A 21,993-nucleotide genomic window follows, 5' to 3' on the forward strand; every position below is an offset into this window, starting at 1 on the left:
CCCGAGCGGCAGCGAGCGGCAGTCGAGCAAAGTCGGGACAAGTCGGGACGGGGACAGGGACAGGGATAGGAATGGTGCGAATGCACTGCAAACTACGCAGACACCTGGTGTGAGGCGAGGCGAGGCGAGGCGAGGCGAGGCGAGGAAGCCCACATCGCTACCAGTGGCGCCCTCCAGCACGACACTGCCACACCCCGCAGAGGCCCTCCGCTGAACACCAGGGACAAGATGCGTCCTCCGCTAGTGTCGAAGGCTGCACGCGCCCAGCAAATGACAGGGGGTGCAACGAGCAGCAGTGCGTCTCACACACGCGGCGGTGCGCCCGCCAATTCGGCCGTCGCTCTGCTGGGACGCCGGGCGCGCCTCCCCGCGCCGTCCTCGAGGAACTGGCGGTTGCGGAAGGAAGCGCTTTCGTCAAATGCGGCCGAAAACTAACATTTTGTGTGTTGGGAGAAAAGCCGAACGCGAATTCTGCCGTGCTCCTACATTAGATAAGCGCCAACGGCCATACGATGATGAATACACCGGTTCTCGTCCGATCACCGAAGTTAAGCATCATCGGGCTGGGCTAGTACTTGGATGGGTGACCGCCTGGGAAACCCGGGTGCTGTTGGCTCCCTTCCTTTTTTTTTTTTCTATGTCGCCAGCCCAATTTTCAAACTACCTTTCTGTTGTGAGAAAGATGCTTCCTTAAGCCTTTTAAACTACTGTAATGGTACGAAAATGCAGTAATTAACTCAGTTTGAGGGAGAATGTGCTAACCAAGTTTGCCAAGAAGACTTTGAAAACGACAAAACAGTACGAATCGGCAGGTGATTTCTGAAATACGTCACCGCCTATTGTTGTGTAGGAGTGTAGAGTTCCAAATTTGATTTGTAACCACGAATTTATTCCTTAGTCGTCTCGTCTCGTCTCGTCTCGTCTCGTCCCGCAGACGTTTGTCGTGCTTGCGCTGTCATATGGACCACGACCCGAGCGGCAGCGAGCGGCAGTCGAGCAAAGTCGGGACAAGTCGGGACGGGGACAGGGACAGGGATAGGAATGGTGCGAATGCACTGCAAACTACGCAGACACCTGGTGTGAGGCGAGGCGAGGCGAGGCGAGGAAGCCCACATCGCTACCAGTGGCGCCCTCCAGCACGACACTGCCACACCCCGCAGAGGCCCTCCGCTGAACACCAGGGACAAGATGCGTCCTCCGCTAGTGTCGAAGGCTGCACGCGCCCAGCAAATGACAGGGGGTGCAACGAGCAGCAGTGCGTCTCACACACGCGGCGGTGCGCCCGCCAATTCGGCCGTCGCTCTGCTGGGACGCCGGGCGCGCCTCCCCGCGCCGTCCTCGAGGAACTGGCGGTTGCGGAAGGAAGCGCTTTCGTCAAATGCGGCCGAAAACTAACATTTTGTGTGTTGGGAGAAAAGCCGAACGCGAATTCTGCCGTGCTCCTACATCAGATGAGCGCCAACGGCCATACCATGATGAATACACCGGTTCTCGTCCGATCACCGAAGTTAAGCATCATCGGGCCCGGCTAGTACTTGGATGGGTGACCGCCTGGGAAACCCGGGTGCTGTTGGCTCCCTTCCTTTTTTTTTTTTATGTCGCCAGCCCAATTTTCAAACTACCTTTCTGTTGTGAGAAAGATGCTTCCTTAAGCCTTTTAAACTACTGTAATGGTACGAAAATGCAGTAATTAACTCAGTTTGAGGGAGAATGTGCTAACCAAGTTTGCCAAGAAGACTTTGAAAACGACAAAACAGTACGAATCGGCAGGTGATTTCTGAAATACGTCACCGCCTATTGATGTGTAGGAGTGTAGAGTTCCAAATTTGATTTGTAACCACGAATTTATTCCTTAGTCGTCTCGTCTCGTCTCGTCTCGTCTCGTCCCGCAGACGTTTGTCGTGCTTGCGCTGTCATATGGACCACGACCCGAGCGGCAGCGAGCGGCAGTCGAGCAAAGTCGGGACAAGTCGGGACGGGGACAGGGACAGGGATAGGAATGGTGCGAATGCACTGCAAACTACGCAGACACCTGGTGTGAGGCGAGGCGAAGCGAGGAAGCCCACATCGCTACCAGTGGCGCCCTCCAGCACGATACTGCCACACCCCGCACAGGCCCTCCGCTGAACACCAGGGACAAGATGCGTCCTCCGCTAGTGTCGAAGGCTGCACGCGCCCAGCAAATGACAGGGGGTGCAACGAGCAGCAGTGCGTCTCACACACGCGGCGGTGCGCCCGCCAATTCGGCCGTCGCTCTGCTGGGACGCCGGGCGCGCCTCCCCGCGCCGTCCTCGAGGAACTGGCGGTTGCGGAAGGAAGCGCTTTCGTCAAATGCGGCCGAAAACTAACATTTTGTGTGTTGGGAGAAAAGCCGAACGCGAATTCTGCCGTGCTCCTACATTAGATGAGCGCCAACGGCCATACCATGATGAATACAACGGTTCTCGTCCGATCACCGAAGTTAAGCATCATCGGGCCCGGCTAGTACTTGGATGGGTGACCGCCTGGGAAACCCGGGTGCTGTTGGCTCCCTTCCTTTTTTTTTTTATGTCGCCAGCCCAATTTTCAAACTACCTTTCTGTTGTGAGAAAGATGCTTCCTTAAGCCTTTTAAACTACTGTAATGGTACGAAAATGCAGTAATTAACTCAGTTTGAGGGAGAATGTGCTAACCAAGTTTGCCAAGAAGACTTTGAAAACGACAAAACAGTACGAATCGGCAGGTGATTTCTGAAATACGTCACCGCCTATTGTTGTGTAGGAGTGTAGAGTTCCAAATTTGATTTGTAACCACGAATTTATTCCTTAGTCGTCTCGTCTCGTCTCGTCTCGTCTCGTCCCGCAGACGTTTGTCGTGCTTGCGCTGTCATATGGACCACGACCCGAGCGGCAGCGAGCGGCAGTCGAGCAAAGTCGGGACAAGTCGGGACGGGGACAGGGACAGGGATAGGAATGGTGCGAATGCACTGCAAACTACGCAGACACCTGGTGTGAGGCGAGGCGAGGCGAGGCGAGGCGAGGCGAGGAAGCCCACATCGCTACCAGTGGCGCCCTCCAGCACGACACTGCCACACCCCGCAGAGGCCCTCCGCTGAACACCAGGGACAAGATGCGTCCTCCGCTAGTGTCGAAGGCTGCACGCGCCCAGCAAATGACAGGGGGTGCAACGAGCAGCAGTGCGTCTCACACACGCGGCGGTGCGCCCGCCAATTCGGCCGTCGCTCTGCTGGGACGCCGGGCGCGCCTCCCCGCGCCGTCCTCGAGGAACTGGCGGTTGCGGAAGGAAGCGCTTTCGTCAAATGCGGCCGAAAACTAACATTTTGTGTGTTGGGAGAAAAGCCGAACGCGAATTCTGCCGTGCTCCTACATTAGATAAGCGCCAACGGCCATACGATGATGAATACACCGGTTCTCGTCCGATCACCGAAGTTAAGCATCATCGGGCTGGGCTAGTACTTGGATGGGTGACCGCCTGGGAAACCCGGGTGCTGTTGGCTCCCTTCCTTTTTTTTTTTTCTATGTCGCCAGCCCAATTTTCAAACTACCTTTCTGTTGTGACAAAGATGCTTCCTTAAGCCTTTTAAACTACTGTAATGGTACGAAAATGCAGTAATTAACTCAGTTTGAGGGAGAATGTGCTAACCAAGTTTGCCAAGAAGACTTTGAAAACGACAAAACAGTACGAATCGGCAGGTGATTTCTGAAATACGTCACCGCCTATTGTTGTGTAGGAGTGTAGAGTTCCAAATTTGATTTGTAACCACGAATTTATTCCTTAGTCGTCTCGTCTCGTCTCGTCTCGTCTCGTCCCGCAGACGTTTGTCGTGCTTGCGCTGTCATATGGACCACGACCCGAGCGGCAGCGAGCGGCAGTCGAGCAAAGTCGGGACAAGTCGGGACGGGGACAGGGACAGGGATAGGAATGGTGCGAATGCACTGCAAACTACGCAGACACCTGGTGTGAGGCGAGGCGAGGCGAGGCGAGGCGAGGCGAGGAAGCCCACATCGCTACCAGTGGCGCCCTCCAGCACGACACTGCCACACCCCGCAGAGGCCCTCCGCTGAACACCAGGGACAAGATGCGTCCTCCGCTAGTGTCGAAGGCTGCACGCGCCCAGCAAATGACAGGGGGTGCAACGAGCAGCAGTGCGTCTCACACACGCGGCGGTGCGCCCGCCAATTCGGCCGTCGCTCTGCTGGGACGCCGGGCGCGCCTCCCCGCGCCGTCCTCGAGGAACTGGCGGTTGCGGAAGGAAGCGCTTTCGTCAAATGCGGCCGAAAACTAACATTTTGTGTGTTGGGAGAAAAGCCGAACGCGAATTCTGCCGTGCTCCTACATTAGATAAGCGCCAACGGCCATACGATGATGAATACACCGGTTCTCGTCCGATCACCGAAGTTAAGCATCATCGGGCTGGGCTAGTACTTGGATGGGTGACCGCCTGGGAAACCCGGGTGCTGTTGGCTCCCTTCCTTTTTTTTTTTTCTATGTCGCCAGCCCAATTTTCAAACTACCTTTCTGTTGTGAGAAAGATGCTTCCTTAAGCCTTTTAAACTACTGTAATGGTACGAAAATGCAGTAATTAACTCAGTTTGAGGGAGAATGTGCTAACCAAGTTTGCCAAGAAGACTTTGAAAACGACAAAACAGTACGAATCGGCAGGTGATTTCTGAAATACGTCACCGCCTATTGTTGTGTAGGAGTGTAGAGTTCCAAATTTGATTTGTAACCACGAATTTATTCCTTAGTCGTCTCGTCTCGTCTCGTCTCGTCTCGTCCCGCAGACGTTTGTCGTGCTTGCGCTGTCATATGGACCACGACCCGAGCGGCAGCGAGCGGCAGTCGAGCAAAGTCGGGACAAGTCGGGACGGGGACAGGGACAGGGATAGGAATGGTGCGAATGCACTGCAAACTACGCAGACACCTGGTGTGAGGCGAGGCGAGGCGAGGCGAGGAAGCCCACATCGCTACCAGTGGCGCCCTCCAGCACGACACTGCCACACCCCGCAGAGGCCCTCCGCTGAACACCAGGGACAAGATGCGTCCTCCGCTAGTGTCGAAGGCTGCACGCGCCCAGCAAATGACAGGGGGTGCAACGAGCAGCAGTGCGTCTCACACACGCGGCGGTGCGCCCGCCAATTCGGCCGTCGCTCTGCTGGGACGCCGGGCGCGCCTCCCCGCGCCGTCCTCGAGGAACTGGCGGTTGCGGAAGGAAGCGCTTTCGTCAAATGCGGCCGAAAACTAACATTTTGTGTGTTGGGAGAAAAGCCGAACGCGAATTCTGCCGTGCTCCTACATCAGATGAGCGCCAACGGCCATACCATGATGAATACACCGGTTCTCGTCCGATCACCGAAGTTAAGCATCATCGGGCCCGGCTAGTACTTGGATGGGTGACCGCCTGGGAAACCCGGGTGCTGTTGGCTCCCTTCCTTTTTTTTTTTTATGTCGCCAGCCCAATTTTCAAACTACCTTTCTGTTGTGAGAAAGATGCTTCCTTAAGCCTTTTAAACTACTGTAATGGTACGAAAATGCAGTAATTAACTCAGTTTGAGGGAGAATGTGCTAACCAAGTTTGCCAAGAAGACTTTGAAAACGACAAAACAGTACGAATCGGCAGGTGATTTCTGAAATACGTCACCGCCTATTGATGTGTAGGAGTGTAGAGTTCCAAATTTGATTTGTAACCACGAATTTATTCCTTAGTCGTCTCGTCTCGTCTCGTCTCGTCTCGTCCCGCAGACGTTTGTCGTGCTTGCGCTGTCATATGGACCACGACCCGAGCGGCAGCGAGCGGCAGTCGAGCAAAGTCGGGACAAGTCGGGACGGGGACAGGGACAGGGATAGGAATGGTGCGAATGCACTGCAAACTACGCAGACACCTGGTGTGAGGCGAGGCGAAGCGAGGAAGCCCACATCGCTACCAGTGGCGCCCTCCAGCACGATACTGCCACACCCCGCACAGGCCCTCCGCTGAACACCAGGGACAAGATGCGTCCTCCGCTAGTGTCGAAGGCTGCACGCGCCCAGCAAATGACAGGGGGTGCAACGAGCAGCAGTGCGTCTCACACACGCGGCGGTGCGCCCGCCAATTCGGCCGTCGCTCTGCTGGGACGCCGGGCGCGCCTCCCCGCGCCGTCCTCGAGGAACTGGCGGTTGCGGAAGGAAGCGCTTTCGTCAAATGCGGCCGAAAACTAACATTTTGTGTGTTGGGAGAAAAGCCGAACGCGAATTCTGCCGTGCTCCTACATTAGATGAGCGCCAACGGCCATACCATGATGAATACAACGGTTCTCGTCCGATCACCGAAGTTAAGCATCATCGGGCCCGGCTAGTACTTGGATGGGTGACCGCCTGGGAAACCCGGGTGCTGTTGGCTCCCTTCCTTTTTTTTTTTATGTCGCCAGCCCAATTTTCAAACTACCTTTCTGTTGTGAGAAAGATGCTTCCTTAAGCCTTTTAAACTACTGTAATGGTACGAAAATGCAGTAATTAACTCAGTTTGAGGGAGAATGTGCTAACCAAGTTTGCCAAGAAGACTTTGAAAACGACAAAACAGTACGAATCGGCAGGTGATTTCTGAAATACGTCACCGCCTATTGTTGTGTAGGAGTGTAGAGTTCCAAATTTGATTTGTAACCACGAATTTATTCCTTAGTCGTCTCGTCTCGTCTCGTCTCGTCTCGTCCCGCAGACGTTTGTCGTGCTTGCGCTGTCATATGGACCACGACCCGAGCGGCAGCGAGCGGCAGTCGAGCAAAGTCGGGACAAGTCGGGACGGGGACAGGGACAGGGATAGGAATGGTGCGAATGCACTGCAAACTACGCAGACACCTGGTGTGAGGCGAGGCGAGGCGAGGCGAGGCGAGGCGAGGAAGCCCACATCGCTACCAGTGGCGCCCTCCAGCACGACACTGCCACACCCCGCAGAGGCCCTCCGCTGAACACCAGGGACAAGATGCGTCCTCCGCTAGTGTCGAAGGCTGCACGCGCCCAGCAAATGACAGGGGGTGCAACGAGCAGCAGTGCGTCTCACACACGCGGCGGTGCGCCCGCCAATTCGGCCGTCGCTCTGCTGGGACGCCGGGCGCGCCTCCCCGCGCCGTCCTCGAGGAACTGGCGGTTGCGGAAGGAAGCGCTTTCGTCAAATGCGGCCGAAAACTAACATTTTGTGTGTTGGGAGAAAAGCCGAACGCGAATTCTGCCGTGCTCCTACATTAGATAAGCGCCAACGGCCATACGATGATGAATACACCGGTTCTCGTCCGATCACCGAAGTTAAGCATCATCGGGCTGGGCTAGTACTTGGATGGGTGACCGCCTGGGAAACCCGGGTGCTGTTGGCTCCCTTCCTTTTTTTTTTTTCTATGTCGCCAGCCCAATTTTCAAACTACCTTTCTGTTGTGAGAAAGATGCTTCCTTAAGCCTTTTAAACTACTGTAATGGTACGAAAATGCAGTAATTAACTCAGTTTGAGGGAGAATGTGCTAACCAAGTTTGCCAAGAAGACTTTGAAAACGACAAAACAGTACGAATCGGCAGGTGATTTCTGAAATACGTCACCGCCTATTGTTGTGTAGGAGTGTAGAGTTCCAAATTTGATTTGTAACCACGAATTTATTCCTTAGTCGTCTCGTCTCGTCTCGTCTCGTCTCGTCCCGCAGACGTTTGTCGTGCTTGCGCTGTCATATGGACCACGACCCGAGCGGCAGCGAGCGGCAGTCGAGCAAAGTCGGGACAAGTCGGGACGGGGACAGGGACAGGGATAGGAATGGTGCGAATGCACTGCAAACTACGCAGACACCTGGTGTGAGGCGAGGCGAGGCGAGGCGAGGCGAGGCGAGGAAGCCCACATCGCTACCAGTGGCGCCCTCCAGCACGACACTGCCACACCCCGCAGAGGCCCTCCGCTGAACACCAGGGACAAGATGCGTCCTCCGCTAGTGTCGAAGGCTGCACGCGCCCAGCAAATGACAGGGGGTGCAACGAGCAGCAGTGCGTCTCACACACGCGGCGGTGCGCCCGCCAATTCGGCCGTCGCTCTGCTGGGACGCCGGGCGCGCCTCCCCGCGCCGTCCTCGAGGAACTGGCGGTTGCGGAAGGAAGCGCTTTCGTCAAATGCGGCCGAAAACTAACATTTTGTGTGTTGGGAGAAAAGCCGAACGCGAATTCTGCCGTGCTCCTACATTAGATAAGCGCCAACGGCCATACGATGATGAATACACCGGTTCTCGTCCGATCACCGAAGTTAAGCATCATCGGGCTGGGCTAGTACTTGGATGGGTGACCGCCTGGGAAACCCGGGTGCTGTTGGCTCCCTTCCTTTTTTTTTTTTCTATGTCGCCAGCCCAATTTTCAAACTACCTTTCTGTTGTGAGAAAGATGCTTCCTTAAGCCTTTTAAACTACTGTAATGGTACGAAAATGCAGTAATTAACTCAGTTTGAGGGAGAATGTGCTAACCAAGTTTGCCAAGAAGACTTTGAAAACGACAAAACAGTACGAATCGGCAGGTGATTTCTGAAATACGTCACCGCCTATTGTTGTGTAGGAGTGTAGAGTTCCAAATTTGATTTGTAACCACGAATTTATTCCTTAGTCGTCTCGTCTCGTCTCGTCTCGTCTCGTCCCGCAGACGTTTGTCGTGCTTGCGCTGTCATATGGACCACGACCCGAGCGGCAGCGAGCGGCAGTCGAGCAAAGTCGGGACAAGTCGGGACGGGGACAGGGACAGGGATAGGAATGGTGCGAATGCACTGCAAACTACGCAGACACCTGGTGTGAGGCGAGGCGAGGCGAGGCGAGGAAGCCCACATCGCTACCAGTGGCGCCCTCCAGCACGACACTGCCACACCCCGCAGAGGCCCTCCGCTGAACACCAGGGACAAGATGCGTCCTCCGCTAGTGTCGAAGGCTGCACGCGCCCAGCAAATGACAGGGGGTGCAACGAGCAGCAGTGCGTCTCACACACGCGGCGGTGCGCCCGCCAATTCGGCCGTCGCTCTGCTGGGACGCCGGGCGCGCCTCCCCGCGCCGTCCTCGAGGAACTGGCGGTTGCGGAAGGAAGCGCTTTCGTCAAATGCGGCCGAAAACTAACATTTTGTGTGTTGGGAGAAAAGCCGAACGCGAATTCTGCCGTGCTCCTACATCAGATGAGCGCCAACGGCCATACCATGATGAATACACCGGTTCTCGTCCGATCACCGAAGTTAAGCATCATCGGGCCCGGCTAGTACTTGGATGGGTGACCGCCTGGGAAACCCGGGTGCTGTTGGCTCCCTTCCTTTTTTTTTTTTATGTCGCCAGCCCAATTTTCAAACTACCTTTCTGTTGTGAGAAAGATGCTTCCTTAAGCCTTTTAAACTACTGTAATGGTACGAAAATGCAGTAATTAACTCAGTTTGAGGGAGAATGTGCTAACCAAGTTTGCCAAGAAGACTTTGAAAACGACAAAACAGTACGAATCGGCAGGTGATTTCTGAAATACGTCGCCGCCTATTGATGTGTAGGAGTGTAGAGTTCCAAATTTGATTTGTAACCACGAATTTATTCCTTAGTCGTCTCGTCTCGTCTCGTCTCGTCTCGTCCCGCAGACGTTTGTCGTGCTTGCGCTGTCATATGGACCACGACCCGAGCGGCAGCGAGCGGCAGTCGAGCAAAGTCGGGACAAGTCGGGACGGGGACAGGGACAGGGATAGGAATGGTGCGAATGCACTGCAAACTACGCAGACACCTGGTGTGAGGCGAGGCGAGGCGAGGCGAGGCGAGGCGAGGCGAGGAAGCCCACATCGCTACCAGTGGCGCCCTCCAGCACGACACTGCCACACCCCGCAGAGGCCCTCCGCTGAACACCAGGGACAAGATGCGTCCTCCGCTAGTGTCGAAGGCTGCACGCGCCCAGCAAATGACAGGGGGTGCAACGAGCAGCAGTGCGTCTCACACACGCGGCGGTGCGCCCGCCAATTCGGCCGTCGCTCTGCTGGGACGCCGGGCGCGCCTCCCCGCGCCGTCCTCGAGGAACTGGCGGTTGCGGAAGGAAGCGCTTTCGTCAAATGCGGCCGAAAACTAACATTTTGTGTGTTGGGAGAAAAGCCGAACGCGAATTCTGCCGTGCTCCTACATTAGATAAGCGCCAACGGCCATACCATGATGAATACACCGGTTCTCGTCCGATCACCGAAGTTAAGCATCATCGGGCCCGGCTAGTACTTGGCTGGCTGCCCGCCTGGCAACACCTCGGTGCCGAGCGAGCAGTACTTCCGTGTGCGACTTGGCCGGCGGCGCCTCGCGTGTCGTCTGCTTCCTCTGCCTCGTGGCTTGTGTTTATACCTGACTGTAAGTAATGGAAATGATATACGATGATAGTGAGGAAAGACAGAATAACGTACAATGTGAGTTTGATCGATCCGTTGATAAACCATCGGCATTCGAAATTCACCGTTGGATATTAGAGGACTTGATGTTAAGGCATGATGACGTTCTTGGCATACAGTTTGATACGTTCCTTAATTCGGTGTTTTTGAAATTGAGATCTCCTGATATGTGTGATACTGTTGTGTCTGTCAATGACGGCGTGCGTAAATTTCGACATCTTGACGGTAAAATTAGTAATGTGACTGTGTCGCACGCCGGCTTTGGCGTTAGGCAAATTCGTATCTTTAACTTGCCTTTTGAAATACGGAATGATACTATTTCACGTTATTTGCGTCCGTACGGTACCGTTTTGTCAGTGTTTAAGGAAAAGTGGTCCTCCGCATATTTGTTTCAAGTCGAAAACGGTGTGCGGAGTGTGAAAATGGTTGTCAGACAACACATTCCGTCCTTTATTCTGGTTAACGGCCACCGTGCGTTTGTGACTTATAGTGGACAGCCTCAAACTTGTTCATTTTGTAGTGGCGTTGGTCATTACCGGCAGGACTGTCCTAAACGTAAACGGCCTGCTCAATTACCGATCGATGACGGTTTGCGCGGGGACAGCTTTGCCTCTGTCGCTGCTACGGTCTTAGGTACAGCCCCCCCCGCACCCGCGCGCCGCGTGGCCGATGCTAACCTAGCTGACGCCGCGGTTGCCATGGATGTGTCCACTCCCGATTGTGACCTTGCTTCTGTGTCTGCTGTTTCCGCGCCTGCTACGGCTACCGTGCAGGCTGACGAAAGTTTGTCTTTACCACGTGTTTCACTTGCGTCTGTGTCCGACCCCATGCCCGCGTCGGCGACTGATGTAGTGTCGGAACCTGTTTCGCAGCCTGTTACGGTATCGGAATCTTTTGATACGTTGCCTGCCTCAGTTGACATAGCTGCCGGTGCTCCTGTTCACACTGCTGTTGTGGAATCGCGGGAAATTTTTGTGGCTCCGAAACCGCGGCGTGATGAACTTCCGTCTCGCAGTTCTAGCAGGCAACGTGCTCGTAGTGTTGGTCGGTCGCCCTCCTCTGACAGGGGGTCTACACGACAGGACCGCAGTCCGTCTCCAGTTGACCGTTCGCCCGCCGCTTCCCGGCAGTCGCGGGTTGGTCGGCAGGACTCACAACAGCGTGTCGCGCGTCGGGACCCACGTGCAGACCGCGAGCGGCGGCCGTCTCCGGCTTCCGGCTGCGGGCGTCAGACACAGCAATCACAACCACAACAGCTTGCCGCTTCTCGCCCTTCGCTGCCCGACGATCTCAGCGTTGCCGATCAGAAGCGTGATGTCGCTGTTCGACATTTACGCACCGTTTTAAGTCAGCAGCCCACTGGTGACGGTTCCGTTGTGCCGACCGACACAGCTTCGGCTGTGGCGACGCCGCAGTTGCCGACGAAACGGAAGGCTGAAGACACCCACCAGCGTCGGGTTTGTCCTTCTGCCCTTGAGCGTGTGCCGACCTCTTCTTCCGACGTGGAGATGCCCGTCGTTGATCCTTTGTCGGCAGCCTCCGGTGGCACAGATTCTGGGACCGCGTCCACCCCCACTTCCGTCCCCCCCACTGACTGGGCGGCGGATGTGGAAGGTGGTGCGGAGACTTAGTGATTTCTTTGTTGTCCCTTAATCCAGTTGACGGGAATTACACCCGTCTTTTTCGAGAACTTTTTATCCTTTTTGGTGGCTGAAATTCCGTCAATGTCTGCTGTCTGTTTTTTATGAGGAGTTTTTTGTGCTTGTGTCTTTTAATTGTGTATGGCGCCTGAGCGTTGTTCGTGGAATATTTTAACTATCACTGTTATTCTCTGTTGTTCCCTCTTCCAGTTGACGGGAATCAATTCAGTCTTTTTAGAGAAAATTTTATCCTTTTTGGTGGCTGAAATTCCGTCCATGTTTGCTGTTTGTTTTTAAATGAGGAGCGTTTTGTGCTTGTGTATTTTAATTGTGTATGGAGCCTGAGCGTTGTTCGTGGAATATTTTAACTATCAATGTCAACAAGTTGAGTAACCCGCACAAGTTGTCGGCTTTGCTCACTTTTTTACATGACTCCCACTGTCATGTGGCATTTTTACAGGAAGTTACGCGTCAGGCTCTGTTGTTTTTACTTGACGCTTCTGATTTTACTGTCGTTGATAATATAATGTCCGACGAACAGACTGGTACTGCTATCTTAATCCGTCCTGAATTCGATGTTAGCAATATTGAAATATTGCCAAATGGCCGCGCTATAGCATGTACCGTCAATGGTCTTGCCTTTGTCAATGTGTATGCTCATGCCGGTGACAAGCCAGCGCGGAATAAATTTTATGGTCAGGATCTCTGTCCACTTCTCCATCGTAATCATACTGACTTAGTGACCGGTGGTGATTTTAATGCTGTGATTGATGGTCGAGATCAGGAGCCGCGTCCTAACTGGTGCCAGGAATTACGTACGTTGGTTGACAGTTTTCGGCTCCGCGACACGTGGCGTGTGCTGCATCCGGACAAGACGCATTTCACCCACTTTTACGCCACCGGTCACAGTCGCTTGGACAGGATCTATGTGTCTTCGCCGCTCGCCGCCCACGTCCGGAAGGCGGACGTGTTGCCGGTTATTTTTTCGGACCATTGCGGTTACATGTGTCAACTCTTTTTGCCGCGTGCGCGCCCTCCTCGGCGCAGCAATATTTGGAAATTTAACTGTAGCCTTTTGGACGATGCCAGTCTAACGTCTCAATTTACTGCGTTGTGGCGCCAGCTCTTGCGTGGTAAGGGAGATGGCGGCAGTACTATCGGGTGGTGGGTGGCGGTCGCCAAGCCGGCTATTCGGCGTTTTTTAATCGATTTTAGCCGCGATGCGGCGCATTGGCGTCGGTCGACGGCACGTTTTTACCAGGATTGTTTAAAGGATATCGCTCAGCGAGTCGCGACGTCACCTGAGTTGCTTCCGGTTTTTAATCAATTCAAAGCCAAGCTCCTCGATGATCTACGTCGGAAGGGTGTTGGGACTATCGCGCGGAGCCAACCGGTGGGTGACGTGGAAGGGGAGCCGCTCTCTCTCTACCACCTGAGCAGGGAGCGCCGGCGGCGCGAGCGGTTGGCCATCCGTAAATGGGTCCAGCGAGATGGCACGTCCACATCCGATGGTGCGGCCATTGAGCGAGAAGTTCACGCGCACTTTGAGACGCTCTTTCGACAGGTTGACGTCGACGCCGGGGCGCTGCGCGATTTTTTGCAGAGGGTCCCACGTGTGTTAACACGACAAGATAGAGCCAGTTTAAATGAACCTTTTACCCTTGATGACTTAGATACAGCTGTGAAACGGAGTCCTCGGGGCCGGTCCCCTGGACTGGACGGGATTCCCGCGGAATTTTATTTAAAATTTTTCAGTCTTTTAAGTGATGTTTTAATTGCCATTATGAATGAGGTCCATAACGGCGTTGCTATTCCTGCGGAATTTTCAGAAGGGCGCATTGCCCTCGTTCCGAAATCGACCGCCACACCAAATCTCGACAATGTCCGTCCTATAACCTTGCTGAACGCCGACTATAAAATTATAGCGCGGTGTATCACGCACAGGTTGACGGACGTTATGCCAAAGGTGGTGAGTGACCATCAGACTTGCGCTGTCAGGGACCGTAACATATTCGATGCTGTTCTGGCGTACCGGGATTGTATCGGATATGTAAAAAGTCACAGGCTCCGGACGGCTGCGATAATGCTGGTCGACTTCAAAAACGCTTTCGATCGGATTAGTCACACCTATCTGCGGCAGGTCTTGGTCGGTTTCGGATTTGGTCCTAAACTGACGACGATGGTGTATAATATTTTAAGGAATGCCACGTCACGGGTTGTAATAAACGGAATTCCCAGTCGTGTTATACCTATTAGCCGCTCAGTTCGCCAGGGCTGCCCCTTGTCTATGTCGCTCTTCGCTTTGGCTTTGGATCCGCTCCTCCGCTGTATCGCCCAGGAATGCCGGGGCATTCGCATTGGTGGCGATCAGCTGATCTGTAGAGCGTATGCAGACGACCTCGGCGTGTTCCTTGATCAGCCAGAGGACATTAACAGGCTGCATGGTGTTTTACAGCGATTTGAGAGGGCGACGGGGGCTATCGTGAATCCTCGGAAGACTGTTTTGCTCCCTCTTACACCTCGCCTGCGTACTGCTCGCGGCGACTGGTTTTGTGTCAAGCAACGACAGACAGTGCTCGGTGTCATTCTGACCGACAATCTGCAGCGTATGGAAGCTCTGAATTGGCGGTCCACCCTGTATAAGGTTAGGGCCGTTGCGAAACTGTATGCCTCTCGGAATTTGGCGCTCCGTCAACGGGTGGCCCTTATTAACACGCAGATTTTGGCCAAAGCGTGGTATCTGGCACAAGTCCTACCTGTGCCGAAACAACTGGAACGGGCCCTTCAACAGGCGGTCTATTGGTTGCTATGGAAGGGTGACATTTTTAAGGTCTCCCTGGCAACCTGTACCTTGAGTCTGGCGGAGGGGGGGCTGGGTTTCGTTGACTTTCGCAACAAGTGTGCGGCGCTCTTCGTAAAGCGGACTACTGTGGTGCTTGACAAGGGGCCGTGCAGTCCGACGGCTGCCTTGTTCCGTGCGTACCGCCCACCATCGGTGATTGCTCCGGTCTCGATCAGTCATATTCCGTCCACTTTGAACTTCGTACGCCGGTATTATGTGTATAACAGCTATCTGGTGCTCGGCGATGTCCGTGCGTGCAATGTCGGTGACATTATTCGCGCTCTTCGGGGATCGCCGAGCAGGAATAAATGGGAGTATCGGCTACCTCAGCACGACTGGCGGATGGTGTGGCGGAACCTCGCCACCGCCGTTATTCCTGCTGACGTTCACGGAACATGGTATAAAGTGGTCAACCGCACAATTCCGACTAATGCTAAGCTGCACTCTATCGGTCTGATTCCTTCGGGTGTCTGTGATTCGTGTCCTGAGGAGGACACTATCGAACACCGATTCGAGTGTCGGAAATTCCGTGTTGTTTGGGACATTGCGTGTGACATGGTGCGTTTAATCAACAGAGTGGACAGGCGGCAGGTGACAGCTTTGGACGCCATCGTGCCTCAGTGTGTAGCGTATCCGGCCACCAAACGGAATGCTACTCTTTGGATTTTGGGACACACGGTTTATTGTATTTTCGCCCTGAAATTGACTGATGCCGTCGACTTTCTGTCTTACCTGTGGGCGGAACATCATTTGACCCTTGGTCGACAGGCTTATTCCTCGATTTTTGCCAATTTTTTGCATGTCGCCTTGGCCCATGCATTCACTAAATTGTCACTTTCCTGATACGACTCTATACCCAATCATGACATTTTTCTTTTTCCTATCTGACACTACTGCCAATATTTCTGTTGGCGTTTATGACGAACCCTTGCTTACCACCGGTCTTCCTTTCTTGGGTAATGATTTTATGGCTTGGTAAAGTTGTGTTTCTAATGGACCGTACATTAACGAAACCGTACACATGACCTACATTTATGTGAATGGCGCTTTGTCCGTCAAAAGTTCTTTTATGTTTGCTTTACTTTCTGTTCCTCCTTTCTTTCTTTCTTGTTATTTGTTCCTTTCTCGCGGCGACTGAGGGGGCCGAGTCGCGGTGATCATTTTCTCACAGTTGGTGTGTGTCTGAATGTGGGACTCTTTCCTCTTGCTATGCGTCGACGTTTGTTTTATTCTCCATGTACCATCCGTCGGCCGTTAGCGGAGACATGTTTTCTTTCGGACTTTCTTTTATTTGCGGTGGATTTCCTTTTTTTTTTGGTGGATGCCACGTGACTGTTGCTTTGATGGGTTGTCATTGTTGTAGATCACTGTCGATGCCAGTTGCCACGGCGTCCAGTAGCCACTTTTGTTTCTATTATTTGGCATGCAGTCTGGAAGACGGATTACCTTGCGTTTCTTTCTTAATCTTGGCGGATGCATATTCCTTTCTGATATTTGTAGTGGAAACCCACAGCATATATTCACGCCAGCACACCTCGCCGATGAAGGCAACTTTTGGAGGGCGTAAATCAGGAGCTCTTGATAAGTCAACAGCACCTTTCAAATAAAATAAAAAAAAAAAAAAAAAAAAAAGGTGCTGCTGGCTCCCTTCCTGTTTTTTTTTTGTTATGTCGCCAGCCCAATTTTCATAAAAAAAAAAAAAAAAAGGTGCTGTTTGCTCCCTTCCTGTTTTTTTTTTTTTGTTATGTCGCCAGCCCAATTTTCAAACTACCTTTCTGTTGTGACAAAGATGCTTCCTTAAGCCTTTTAAACTACTGTAATGGTACGAAAATGCAGTAATTAACTCAGTTTGAGAAAAAAAAATAAAATAAAAAAAAAAAAGGTGCTGTTGGCTCCCTTCCTTTTTTTTTTTTTATGTCGCCAGCCCAATTTTCAAACTACCTTTCTGTTGTGAGAAAGATGCTTCCTTAAGCCTTTTAAACTACTGTAATGGTACGAAAATGCAGTAATTAACTCAGTTTGAGGGAGAATGTGCTAACCAAGTTTGCCAAGAAGACTTTGAAAACGACAAAACAGTACGAATCGGCAGGTGATTTCTGAAATACGTCACCGCCTATTGTTGTGTAGGAGTGTAGAGTTCCAAATTTGATTTGTAACCACGAATTTATTCCTTAGTCGTCTCGTCTCGTCTCGTCTCGTCTCGTCCCGCAGACGTTTGTCGTGCTTGCGCTGTCATATGGACCACGACCCGAGCGGCAGCGAGCGGCAGTCGAGCAAAGTCGGGACAAGTCGGGACGGGGACAGGGACAGGGATAGGAATGGTGCGAATGCACTGCAAACTACGCAGACACCTGGTGTGAGGCGAGGCGAGGCGAGGCGAGGAAGCCCACATCGCTACCAGTGGCGCCCTCCAGCACGACACTGCCACACCCCGCACAGGCCCTCCGCTGAACACCAGGGACAAGATGCGTCCTCCGCTAGTGTCGAAGGCTGCACGCGCCCAGCAAATGACAGGGGGTGCAACGAGCAGCAGTGCGTCTCACACACGCGGCGGTGCGCCCGCCAATTCGGCCGTCGCTCTGCTGGGACGCCGGGCGCGCCTCCCCGCGCCGTCCTCGAGGAACTGGCGGTTGCGGAAGGAAGCGCTTTCGTCAAATGCGGCCGAAAACTAACATTTTGTGTGTTGGGAGAAAAGCCGAACGCGAATTCTGCCGTGCTCCTACATTAGATGAGCGCCAACGGCCATACCATGATGAATACACAGGTTCTCGTCCGATCACCGAAGTTAAGCATCATCGGGCCCGGCTAGTACTTGGATGCGTGACCGCCTGGGAAACCCGGGTGCTGTTGGCTCCCTTCCTTTTTTTTTTATGTCGCCAGCCCAATTTTCAAACTACCTTTCTGTTGTGACAAAGATGCTTCCTTAAGCCTTTTAAACTACTGTAATGGTACGAAAATGCAGTAATTAACTCAGTTTGAGGGAGAATGTGCTAACCAAGTTTGCCAAGAAGACTTTGAAAACGACAAAACAGTACGAACCGGCAGGTGATTTCTGAAATACGTCACCGCCTATTGTTGTGTAGGAGTGTAGAGTTCCAAATTTGATTTGTAACCACGAATTTATTCCTTAGTCGTCTCGTCTCGTCTCGTCTCGTCTCGTCCCGCAGACGTTTGTCGTGCTTGCGCTGTCATATGGACCACGACCCGAGCGGCAGCGAGCGGCAGTCGAGCAAAGTCGGGACAAGTCGGGACGGGGACAGGGACAGGGATAGGAATGGTGCGAATGCACTGCAAACTACGCAGACACCTGGTGTGAGGCGAGGCGAGGCGAGGCGAGGCGAGGCGAGGAAGCCCACATCGCTACAAGTGGCGCCCTCCAGCACGACACTGCCACACACCGCAGAGGCCCTCCGCTGAACACCAGGGACAAGATGCGTCCTCCGCTAGTGTCGAAGGCTGCACGCGCCCAGCAAATGACAGGGGGTGCAACGAGCAGCAGTGCGTCTCACACACGCGGCGGTGCGCCCGCCAATTCGGCCGTCGCTCTGCTGGGACGCCGGGCGCGCCTCCCCGCGCCGTCCTCGTGGAACTGGCGGTTGCGGAAGGAAGCGCTTTCGTCAAATGCGGCCGAAAACTAACATTTTGTGTGTTGGAAGAAAAGCCGAACGCGAATTCTGCCGTGCTCCTACATTAGATGAGCGCCAACGGCCATACCATGATGAATACATCGGTTCTCGTCCGATCACCGAAGTTAAGCATCATCGGGCCCGGCTAGTACTTGGATGGGTGACCGCCTGGGAAACCCGGGTGCTGTTGGCTCCCTTCCTTTTTTTTTTTTATGTCGCCAGCCCAATTTTCAAACTACCTTTCTGTTGTGAGAAAGATGCTTCCTTAAGCCTTTTAAACTACTGTAATGGTACGAAAAAGCAGTAATTAACTCAGTTTGAGGGAGAATGTGCTAACCAAGTTTGCCAAGAAGACTTTGAAAACGACAAAACAGTACGAATCGGCAGGTGATTTCTGAAATACGTCACCGCCTATTGTTGTGTAGGAGTGTAGAGTTCCAAATTTGATTTGTAACCACGAATTTATTCCTTAGTCGTCTCGTCTCGTCTCGTTTCGTCTCGTCCCGCAGACGTTTGTCGTGCTTGCGCTGTCATATGGACCACGACCCGAGCGGCAGCGAGCGGCAGTCGAGCAAAGTCGGGACAAGTCGGGACGGGGACAGGGACAGGGATAGGAATGGTGCGAATGCACTGCAAACTACGCAGACACCTGGTGTGAGGCGAGGTGAAGCGAGGAAGCCCACATCGCTACCAGTGGCGCCCTCCAGCACGATACTGCCACACCCCGCACAGGCCCTCCGCTGAACACCAGGGACAAGATGCGTCCTCCGCTGGTGTCGAAGGCTGGACGCGCCCAGCGAATGACAGGGGGTGCAACGAGCAGCAGTGCGTCTCACACACGCGGCGGTGCGCCCGCCAATTCGGCCGTCGCTCTGCTGGGACACCGGGCGCGCCTCCCCGCGCCGTCCGCGAGGAACTGGCGGTTGCGGAAGGAAGCGCTTTCGTCAAATGCGGCCGAAAACTAACATTTTGTGTGTTGGGAGAAAAGCCGAACGCGAATTCTGCCGTGCTCCTACATTAGATGAGCGCCAACGGCCATACCATGATGAATACACCGGTTCTCGTCCGATCACCGAAGTTAAGCATCATCGGGCCCGGCTAGTACTTGGATGGGTGACCGCCTGGGAAACCCGGGTGCTGTTGGCTCCCTTCCTTTTCTTTTTTTTGTTATGTCGCAAGCCCAATTTTCAAACTACCTTTCTGTTGTGACAAAGATGCTTCCTTAAGCCTTTTAAACTACTGTAATGGTACGAAAACGCAGTAATTAACTCAGTTTGAGGGAGAATGTGCTAACCAAGTTTGCCAAGAAGACTTTGAAAACGACAAAACAGTACGAACCGGCAGGTGATTTCTGAAATACGTCACCGCCTATTGTTGTGTAGGAGTGTAGAGTTCCAAATTTGATTTGTAACCACGAATTTATTCCTTAGTCGTCTCGTCTCGTCTCGTCTCGTCTCGACCCGCAGACGTTTGTCGTGCTTGCGCTGTCATATGGACCACGACCCGAGCGGCAGCAAGCGGCAGTCGAGCAAAGTCGGGACAAGTCGGGACGGGGACAGGGACAGGGATAGGAATGGTGCGAATGCACTGCAAACTACGCAGACACCTGGTGTGAGGCGAGGCGAAGCGAGGAAGCCCACATCGCTACCAGTGGCGCCCTCCAGCACGATACTGCCACACCCCGCACAGGCCCTCCGCTGAACACCAGGGACAAGATGCGTCCTCCGCTAGTGTCGAAGGCTGCACGCGCCCAGCGAATGACAGGGGGTGCAACGAGCAGCAGTGCGTCTCACACACGCGGCGGTGCGCCCGCCAATTCGGCCGTCGCTCTGCTGGGACGCCGGGCGCGCCTCCCCGCGCCGTCCTCGAGGAACTGGCGGTTGCGGAAGGAAGCGCTTTCGTCAAATGCGGCCGAAAACTAACATTTTGTGTGTTGGGAGAAAAGCCGAACGCGAATTCTGCCGTGCTCCTACATTAGATGAGCGCCAACGGCCATACCATGATGAATACACCGGTTCTCGTCCGATCACCGAAGTTAAGCATCATCGGGCCCGGCTAGTACTTGGATGGGTGACCGCCTGGGAAACCCGGGTGCTGTTGGCTCCCTTCCTTTTTTTTTTTTTATGTCGCCAGCCCAATTTTCAAACTACCTTTCTGTTGTGAGAAAGATGCTTCCTTAAGCCTTTTAAACTACTGTAATGGTACGAAAATGCAGTAATTAACTCAGTTTGAGGGAGAATGTGCTAACCAAGTTTGCCAAGAAGACTTTGAAAACGACAAAACAGTACGAATCGGCAGGTGATTTCTGAAATACGTCGCCGCCTATTGATGTGTAGGAGTGTAGAGTTCCAAATTTGATTTGTAACCACGAATTTATTCCTTAGTCGTCTCGTCTCGTCTCGTCTCGTCTCGTCCCGCAGACGTTTGTCGTGCTTGCGCTGTCATATGGACCACGACCCGAGCGGCAGCGAGCGGCAGTCGAGCAAAGTCGGGACAAGTCGGGACGGGGACAGGGACAGGGATAGGAATGGTGCGAATGCACTGCAAACTACGCAGACACCTGGTGTGAGGCGAGGCGAAGCGAGGAAGCCCACATCGCTACCAGTGGCGCCCTCCAGCACGATACTGCCACACCCCGCACAGGCCCTCCGCTGAACACCAGGGACAAGATGCGTCCTCCGCTAGTGTCGAAGGCTGCACGCGCCCAGCGAATGACAGGGGGTGCAACGAGCAGCAGTGCGTCTCACACACGCGGCGGTGCGCCCGCCAATTCGGCCGTCGCTCTGCTGGGACGCCGGGCGCGCCTCCCCGCGCCGTCCTCGAGGAACTGGCGGTTGCGGAAGGAAGCGCTTTCGTCAAATGCGGCCGAAAACTAACATTTTGTGTGTTGGGAGAAAAGCCGAACGCGAATTCTGCCGTGCTCCTACATTAGATGAGCGCCAACGGCCATACCATGATGAATACACCGGTTCTCGTCCGATCACCGAAGTTAAGCATCATCGGGCCCGGCTAGTACTTGGATGGGTGACCGCCTGGGAAACCCGGGTGCTGTTGGCTCCCTTCCTTTTTTTTTTTTTTTTATGTCGCCAGCCCAATTTTCAAACTACCTTTCTGTTGTGAGAAAGATGCTTCCTTAAGCCTTTTAAACTACTGTAATGGTACGAAAATGCAGTAATTAACTCAGTTTGAGGGAGAATGTGCTAACCAAGTTTGCCAAGAAGACTTTGAAAACGACAAAACAGTACGAATCGGCAGGTGATTTCTGAAATACGTCGCCGCCTATTGATGTGTAGGAGTGTAGAGTTCCAAATTTGATTTGTAACCACGAATTTATTCCTTAGTCGTCTCGTCTCGTCTCGTCTCGTCTCGTCCCGCAGACGTTTGTCGTGCTTGCGCTGTCATATGGACCACGACCCGAGCGGCAGCGAGCGGCAGTCGAGCAAAGTCGGGACAAGTCGGGACGGGGACAGGGACAGGGATAGGAATGGTGCGAATGCACTGCAAACTACGCAG

General features: G+C 53.6%; 15 non-coding genes and 1 pseudogene across 15 annotated transcripts; all 16 read left to right on the forward strand.

The window, feature by feature from the left end:
* The first annotated feature begins 497 nt into the window (after positions 1-497).
* On the forward strand, positions 498-616 carry LOC126101920 (5S ribosomal RNA). The gene has a single exon (XR_007522627.1). It is a non-coding gene; the product is annotated as a 5S ribosomal RNA (ribosomal RNA).
* Positions 617-1,457: 841 nt separating this feature from the next.
* On the forward strand, positions 1,458-1,576 carry LOC126102720 (5S ribosomal RNA). Its single transcript, XR_007522999.1, has one exon. It is a non-coding gene; the product is annotated as a 5S ribosomal RNA (ribosomal RNA).
* Positions 1,577-2,410: 834 nt separating this feature from the next.
* Positions 2,411-2,529, forward strand: LOC126101747 (5S ribosomal RNA). Its single transcript, XR_007522468.1, has one exon. It is a non-coding gene; the product is annotated as a 5S ribosomal RNA (ribosomal RNA).
* Positions 2,530-3,377: 848 nt separating this feature from the next.
* LOC126101922 (5S ribosomal RNA) lies at positions 3,378-3,496 on the forward strand. The gene has a single exon (XR_007522628.1). It is a non-coding gene; the product is annotated as a 5S ribosomal RNA (ribosomal RNA).
* An 851-nt stretch (positions 3,497-4,347) lies between these two features.
* LOC126101924 (5S ribosomal RNA) lies at positions 4,348-4,466 on the forward strand. Its single transcript, XR_007522630.1, has one exon. It is a non-coding gene; the product is annotated as a 5S ribosomal RNA (ribosomal RNA).
* Positions 4,467-5,307: 841 nt separating this feature from the next.
* LOC126102721 (5S ribosomal RNA) lies at positions 5,308-5,426 on the forward strand. Its single transcript, XR_007523000.1, has one exon. It is a non-coding gene; the product is annotated as a 5S ribosomal RNA (ribosomal RNA).
* An 834-nt stretch (positions 5,427-6,260) lies between these two features.
* LOC126101748 (5S ribosomal RNA) lies at positions 6,261-6,379 on the forward strand. The gene has a single exon (XR_007522469.1). It is a non-coding gene; the product is annotated as a 5S ribosomal RNA (ribosomal RNA).
* Positions 6,380-7,227: 848 nt separating this feature from the next.
* LOC126101925 (5S ribosomal RNA) lies at positions 7,228-7,346 on the forward strand. The gene has a single exon (XR_007522631.1). It is a non-coding gene; the product is annotated as a 5S ribosomal RNA (ribosomal RNA).
* Positions 7,347-8,197: 851 nt separating this feature from the next.
* On the forward strand, positions 8,198-8,316 carry LOC126101926 (5S ribosomal RNA). Its single transcript, XR_007522632.1, has one exon. It is a non-coding gene; the product is annotated as a 5S ribosomal RNA (ribosomal RNA).
* Positions 8,317-9,157: 841 nt separating this feature from the next.
* On the forward strand, positions 9,158-9,276 carry LOC126102722 (5S ribosomal RNA). The gene has a single exon (XR_007523001.1). It is a non-coding gene; the product is annotated as a 5S ribosomal RNA (ribosomal RNA).
* Positions 9,277-10,130: 854 nt separating this feature from the next.
* LOC126102203 (5S ribosomal RNA) lies at positions 10,131-10,248 on the forward strand (annotated as a pseudogene).
* A 7,340-nt stretch (positions 10,249-17,588) lies between these two features.
* LOC126102038 (5S ribosomal RNA) lies at positions 17,589-17,707 on the forward strand. Its single transcript, XR_007522735.1, has one exon. It is a non-coding gene; the product is annotated as a 5S ribosomal RNA (ribosomal RNA).
* Positions 17,708-18,554: 847 nt separating this feature from the next.
* On the forward strand, positions 18,555-18,673 carry LOC126101706 (5S ribosomal RNA). Its single transcript, XR_007522430.1, has one exon. It is a non-coding gene; the product is annotated as a 5S ribosomal RNA (ribosomal RNA).
* An 834-nt stretch (positions 18,674-19,507) lies between these two features.
* LOC126102723 (5S ribosomal RNA) lies at positions 19,508-19,626 on the forward strand. The gene has a single exon (XR_007523002.1). It is a non-coding gene; the product is annotated as a 5S ribosomal RNA (ribosomal RNA).
* Positions 19,627-20,464: 838 nt separating this feature from the next.
* Positions 20,465-20,583, forward strand: LOC126102724 (5S ribosomal RNA). The gene has a single exon (XR_007523003.1). It is a non-coding gene; the product is annotated as a 5S ribosomal RNA (ribosomal RNA).
* An 835-nt stretch (positions 20,584-21,418) lies between these two features.
* LOC126102726 (5S ribosomal RNA) lies at positions 21,419-21,537 on the forward strand. The gene has a single exon (XR_007523005.1). It is a non-coding gene; the product is annotated as a 5S ribosomal RNA (ribosomal RNA).
* Positions 21,538-21,993: the final 456 nt, after the last annotated feature.

The sequence above is a fragment of the Schistocerca cancellata genome, chromosome 9 (genome assembly GCF_023864275.1).
Source record: "Schistocerca cancellata isolate TAMUIC-IGC-003103 chromosome 9, iqSchCanc2.1, whole genome shotgun sequence".
Taxonomy (NCBI): domain Eukaryota; kingdom Metazoa; phylum Arthropoda; class Insecta; order Orthoptera; family Acrididae; genus Schistocerca; species Schistocerca cancellata.